The sequence below is a fragment of the Seriola dumerili genome, unplaced genomic scaffold (genome assembly GCF_002260705.1).
Source record: "Seriola dumerili isolate Sdu_G_001 unplaced genomic scaffold, Sdu_1.0 BDQW01000291.1, whole genome shotgun sequence".
Taxonomy (NCBI): Eukaryota; Metazoa; Chordata; class Actinopteri; order Carangiformes; family Carangidae; genus Seriola; species Seriola dumerili.
In genome coordinates this window covers 5,514,945-5,522,196 of record NW_019174546.1, presented here as the reverse complement: position 1 = coordinate 5,522,196, position 7,252 = coordinate 5,514,945, and positions in this window count along the sequence as shown.

Below are 7,252 nucleotides of genomic sequence, written 5' to 3'. Positions count from 1 at the left end.
TCTGGACTCACTGTTTGTTCCAGATTTGCACACAATGTCCTTCAAGAAAAAGCTGCTCAAAAGGGAAACCCTCCAAGCTAATGCCGGGTTAGCAAACTTGTTAGCTTATTAGCTTAGCTCCGTGGCTCACAGAACAATAAAGTCTGACAGTTTATTCATATCATGTATTTACAGCAGCAACAACTGTCTGCAAACCATTGCTCTGTTGTGAAACAGTTTTCACTCAGACAGGGGAGGTTAAATAAAAGTGAATGGTGAAACACAGCCCATAAACTATAAAGGAATTCTCCATTTTGGACTCATTACTGTCAAGACAGCTTGCTATTGGTCAACAGTGCGAATTTGCATGTCAGAGTCCAAAGTTTAAAATTGAAATTAATTTATTTTACCATTTTAAATCCTGGTGTGACCAGGCCTCAACTGACGTATATAGGTAGACTTAACTGTACATCAGCAGCAGTGCCACAAGAAAGAGGTATTTTATGTCATTTAATTACTAAGCATTCTCATCCGATCTCATTTGATTCTAATATTAAAACAACAAACAAATTAATTTAGAACTCTTATGTAGCAAAATACACCGGAAAAGCTTAAATTAAACTGAATTAAATTTTTTCTTTCATTTGTCTAAACTTTTTTGACACTGATATTTTCAACATTACAGGTCTAAAACTGCTTTGTGCCAACCCTCAGACTGTGTAAACAGTGGCTATATTCAGTTAAAAATCTGACAACTTGAGGGTGCCCTGGCATAGAGGTTAAGGCCCCGACCGTGACCCACAACATCCCTGTTACGATGAGGTTGTTATATATATGAATATGAAACAATGCTGACTGTTGGTTTCAAACTGTATACTACGTCACCTAACTTCCTTCTTTCCTCTCGTCATTAATCCTCCCGTCGTAATTACTACGGCTGCTAGAGGTTGCCTGAGGTCACCTAACAATAAAACATAACCACGGGTTGTAATAACCTGCATGCACAGACGACCGATTGGGATGATTTACAGGAAGCCAGTCACAAAAGTACACTTTAAAAAACATGGTCATTGCATTGACACTGTATACTAAATCTAATAAAAACATATTTTCTGTTTTTAGCAATGCCTCCAAATGAGGAAAACACAAATATTTAAAGCTGAAAATGATTGTAAATTTAGCATGATAAATATTTGAATTGCTACAGCGATTTTGAAAAGATGTAACACAACTGCATCATTCACAGCAGTAAAACACAACAAATACATTTATCTGTGTTTAGACATCTTGAAAATATCTTATCAGGAGGGTCTTCTGCTTTCTAAACACAGCCAAATCTCTCTTTCCTCTCTGGTCCGAGGAGACATGCAAAGTAGCCCTCTGGTCTCAGGATGTCTGTCCCCCGTTTGAAGTTTATCTAACTACCATATGTATTTGTTTTCCCCAGCAGAGTAAATGATGATTCGCTCTGTCCACTTATCATCCGCCCCCCCACCAGTGCATATGTTATTTATTATGAAATGACACCTCACTGTCCAGAGAGCCTACTGTAGTGGGCATGATTCATGGGCTCAGACTATGAGACACAGGAAGGCCATTTAAAATCCTATCAACATCATGTCGCTGTTGGTGGACCATGACGCGGAAAACTGGATAGCCAGTGAGAGGTTTTATGTTCAAGCCTGTTTTACTAATGGGGAGTCCAGATCAAAACGCTATAATCCAACCTTGATCCTAAATTTGACATGATTACATTTTACACAAATAATCCAAATATTAAAGAGATGCGTCAACATTTTGGGAAATACGCTCATTTGCTTTCTTGCTGAGAGTGAGATGAGAAGATTGATACCACTCTCATATGTGTATGGTAAATATGAAGCTATAGCCAGCAGTCAGTTAGCTTAGCTTCGCAAAAACTGCTACCCTGGCTCTGTCTGATGGTAACAAAACCTATTAGCTTCTCAAAAGCTCACTAATTAACATATCTAGCTTGTGTAAAGTGTAAAAATGACAAGTTGTGGTTTTACACTAGCCAAGCTAACTCTCCTGGTTCCATCTTCATATTCAACAAACAGACATTAAATCTTCCCCTCTAACTCTTGGCAAGAAAGTGAATAAGTGTTTTTCCAAAACTTCAGATTATTACTTTTACAGTTTGAACGATAATGTACAGAAACAAAAGGCCTATTTGTAGGTCAAAGGCCACAAACATTAGCAGGACTCTGGTCTGTTGGGGTGTATTTAAACCCAGAAATGATAAATTTGGCATTACTAAAATTACTACAGACCCACATGAATGGCCCTGGCAAACACACTGAAAATATCCTGACAGTTGCAGATGCCTGAGCTCAAATGGCATCAGTCTGATCTGAAAAACATCCAGCATGCAATGTTTATGAAACTAAATCCTTAAGAGCCCAGAAATTTCAGCTCAGTGATAAATTTCCTTTTTGGATTGTTTCAATCTTCGAATGCACTTAGATACACATTCTAGCTGCTTTGAAGACTGAAGGTGGACATATGGCTCTCCCTTTCCTCCCTTCAATTTACTGATACATACCAGGTGTTATACTTTTCATGTTGCCTTCTCAAGATAAAGGTTTCATTCCTGGAAGAAAAGAAAAAAAACACACACATGTTGGTGTGCAACAGTGAAAGAGGCTGCTTTTTTTTGTATTGTGCTATCCTGTGGCAGAAATGAATTCTAATTTCTTTGTCTAAGAGGCAAACGGGTCTGTTGCATCCCATGTGGCCCTCAGATGTTTCTGTTATTACCACTGTGCTAAAACAATTTATTATAGATTGGTTCCAGGACACAAAGAGAAAGAGAGAGGCATGAATTTTATCCTAAGACATGCAGGAAAAAAAAAGGCCAATAGTGCAAAGGACAAACTGAACAAAAATGGCCACAAGAAAGAATGTGGTGCGTAGATAATGAAAAGATAAGAGGGCTGGAATGAGATGCTTTGTTCATTGCCTGTCAGGTTGTCCTGATGGGTGTCTTCTTTAAAAGTCAAGGGGTGGTCAATATCACACACTTCACAGAAAAATGCATGGAAAATGTGAGGTGAAGTTCTGGTGGTGGCTGTTTTGAATTTCTCACAGTGATGCACTCCATAACTGTCACAGTTTACCATTTTGTTATGGAGAGCAGAGGGGGAAAAAAAAAAAACTTAATTTCTCATCTAATTTCAGGTCCCTGTAGATCAGAGGGTGTTTGACAAGGAGCTGCATGACTTCTTCAAGTGAGGTAATGCCTTCAGTAGATAAAGTTGCCAGGACAGGCCTTTGTCACATTAATTAGTGGAGGTAACCACCAAACACCAACCCAGAATGATTCACCCCCAAATTCAGCAATAACAATGGCCCATCCTCATCAGACACAGATGAATCATAAAAGGTGGATGACTTTGCCTCAGAGCGCATAGTCCCATTACACTTTGCTATGTTTCACTGAACCCAAATGATCCAGTACCAGATGTGCAAATCTATACCAGCAGCCTGCTAACTTCTCTGTCAGCCCATATTGGAGTGTAAATCCTCCAAAAAATGTCTCTTAAAGCTGCAGTGAGGAGAATTATAGTAACATTAATAGTCCTGCCCTATCAGGAGGGACTGTAAGAACAAACCCAGTGGATGTCAACATTCCTGTGAAGTCTGTGTCACTCTTTTTCATAATCACATTTAAAGTTTTAATCAGATTAAGCATGTACAATACAAGCTTACCCCATGTGTGGTCTCCTGCCCTAAACCTCCACCCAAATCCTATTATTACCCATTTTAATTATAGGATAATACCTGTGGGATATTGTATCATTATTGTTGCTAATATTATTAATATACAACTGATTGACATCTGCATCACATGCTTTGCTTTTGGGATGCCATTTTAGTCCTGAGAAGACAAATAAGAGGCTGCTACCGTTAATACAGTAGTTGTTTTTACATGAGAACGAGTCACTGCCATTGAATCCTACACATTCCTCACAAGCTTCTGGCAGTCAAATGTCAACAGACAGAGTGGACAGGCTTATACTGGAAGATAACAACTGTTTCTTCTATTTTCATGTCATGTCAATGGTGAATTAAGTCGTCTCTGATTCTAAATGTAGAGTGTTATTTTAAATGCATTACGCTGACCTGTAAAACATGCCGCTGTAAATTTTTCCCTGTTAAGTCTTAATAGGCTTGACTCCTGTTATTTTATCTACCGTGTTCAGAGCGCTAAATCAAACTGTTTCTAATTAGAGGGAAGTGAGTGCAGGGAGAGGCTGGGAGGTCTGAGGAAACACAGCCACCGAAGGTGTGAAAGATGAGGACAGATGTTGTGCTGTCTCTGATGGTGAGGTCACTTTGATGGCTTTGACCTCATACGCTCGAGTCAGCAGGACTCTCGCAGCCAACAGGTCATAAATATATGCCTGGGATCGGGAGGCAGACATTACCAACATAGTGCTGCATGACCTAATGATCTGGCAAGCTATAGACAGAGTAGTGTGTTGTTTTGGTGTGCCCATACTACCATTCATTCACACTGCAAAATAGATTTACTGTTCTGCTGTAACACATGAGAAAATGTGATATGGATCAAACAGGGTACAAATTCATGTCATTGAAATTAAGAAAAAAATAAAATAATGAAAAGTAAATAACACTTCCCCGATGCTCGCATGGTCGGGGAAGTGTTTTTATTCCAGGTGATATGGTAGTAAGTTGTCTGTGAACTAATACTTGCCTGATAGCAAAGGAATTATAAATTGGCTAATTGAGCACTTTAGACTCATTATAAAAATTAGTGTTGGTCTGACCATGACCCCTGAGTCTGTGTTTGATAAATTACCAGTCATGGAGCAAGAAACAGTGATACACTGCCCACCGTTGGCAGGAATGCATATTTACAATATGGTCACCGTTACACCACACATCCATCACCTAGCCCTGTAGGGTTTCGGGGAGGTCTGCTTAGTGTGAGCTTTGTTCTCTTCAGAGTACAAAGCTCAGCTTTGGACCACGGGACTGACATTCAGAACTGCTCTCAAGCTCTTCCCTGTTGTTTTGCAAAATGACTGTATCAGTGATCACGTCCCCAAACAGGTCAGGCAATTCCAGTTGCGAAGCCGCATGGAGGATTTATTAGAACCAGATGGGCTGTGCTCCCTTACAAGCTCGACCGAGTCGAAAAACACTGGGCTGGCTTCTCCCAGGCCTGCTCTGGGGGAAAGGAGAGCGGCTGGTCCACCCATTTCCTTTCCTTGCCCTTCCCAGGCATGTCAGAGAGGAGCCAAGCCAAAAAAATCAGACCTGCAGTGGCTTTTGGACAGGCTAGGACTCGAACAGTGTGGTAATTACGGATGGCAAGAGGGAAGGTGTGCGGTAGAGAGGAGGGGGGGCTGCCAGGCGGAATCATCCCATGCCAAAGGCTTTAAAAGAGCCACAAAGGAACTAAAAGAAAAATAAACAAACAGATTGCTAGACCTGGCACTTTTTTCTCTGACATTCCCTTGACACTGACTGTCACAGCAGAGGCAGCTGAGGTTGGGGTTCTCGATACTCTTTGATGATAAACAGTGACACAACATAAGACCCATTAGGTCACTGGGCTGTGAGTGGAGACAGGGACGAAGAAGCAAGTCAGCATCAGTGTGACCTGATCCACTATCTTATATACTGTATGTATGAAGCCACGGCTCTATCTCCACGGCCATCTCCCAACCACTCTTAAAAGGCCTTCAGTTATCGCCAACAGAAATTTACACTTGTCCTTACAACTCATTTACTTCTGTCCAGCCACCTGTTTTTCATTGGCCAGACATACTCCTGGTATCCTTCCCCATCTCTTAGCTGAGGCAGCCGCTCTGCTCCCACAGCTTGGACCAAGCTGGCAGGAGTACAGTTTACAGTGGTTTTTAAAAGGCCTCCTCTTGCACCGTGCAGGAATCAAAAGAAATTGTACTCACCTGCATTTTGGTGAGGCCACAGAACATGCACTCCTATTTGTTACCAAGAATGTTATAGCTCTATGCAAGCATAGTTGTTAACAGAGGGTGCCATCAAAACTGGACTTGAGTGGCCACAGTAAGATTTGACATACTTGAAACTTCCAAGCGAAGCTATTTGGACATTTTGACGCTGAATTAACACATGTATTTTGTCATTCAACTGGAGAACTTTTTTGATTGGATTTTCCCTCAAGGACTTGAGACTTGCTTTCATGAGACTTGAAACTTAATTTACATTTTTCTCAAATGACTTGACTTGAGACTTACACTTGCCACAAAAGACTTCGAACCAGTTCAGTCGCTGCAGCTTCGTGCGCACACTTTTTTCCCTGTGATTGAACATTCCAGTTCAGATGTTTACATGGGATATGATCTGGTGGTTACATACACCGATCCATTTAATCGGAACAGCTGTGTGAGAAGCAAGAAGTGGAAAAACGTAAGAACACAGCCAGAAAGGAATCAGGTTAAATCGTTTTCAGTTTTTCTTGTGATCAGCTTATGAAAAGGTTTAAACTACCTATCTGCAATTTTGTTTCAATTCAGTGTTTGGGCCTGTTTGTTCTGGTTGGGCCTTTAAACTGATTATAATTAGAACATTTGGCTCCATGTAAACGTATGTAGTGTTTGATGTAAAGCCCCCTCCCCCAAATTATAGATTAATTACTTTTTTTATGACTTGGATTGATTATCCTATATTGGACAGGAAGTTCTCTAAAAATTTAACAGTCACACTGACTCTTAGATTTGTTCCAGTCATGAGTAGTGCAGTTTCTGTGTACGAATATGAAATGTTCGGTCAGATTTAATGGAGCTGGACTCGGTTGTTCAGTTAGGTTTAATGGAGCTGGACTCGAGCTATGGGACATCAAGGTTCAGTTTTCCCATTCTCCCACTGGTTCCTTTTGACATGCCTACATGAATCACAAACAATATTAGGTGTTGCAGAAGATGAATCTGCAGAATGATTCACTCTCTCCGATTTTGGGTGCAAAGCATTGCCAAACTTTATTTGCTCATTAAGGGCCCTGCTTATGATCCTTCACAGGGTCCAGAAACGATTCAAAGATATTTCCAAACAGGTGGAGAAACTTATGAGCATGGGTGGATTTCCTGAGAAGAAGCATAAAATAGAGCAGAAAACTGGAAAAGCAGCACAGCCCTATTAGGAGGATCTGGCTTTTTCTCCTGTTTGTAGTAAAGCAGTGGAATAATATAACATTACACAATTTTGTTTTGGGTGGCCTTGCATATCCCCCCAAGAAAATATA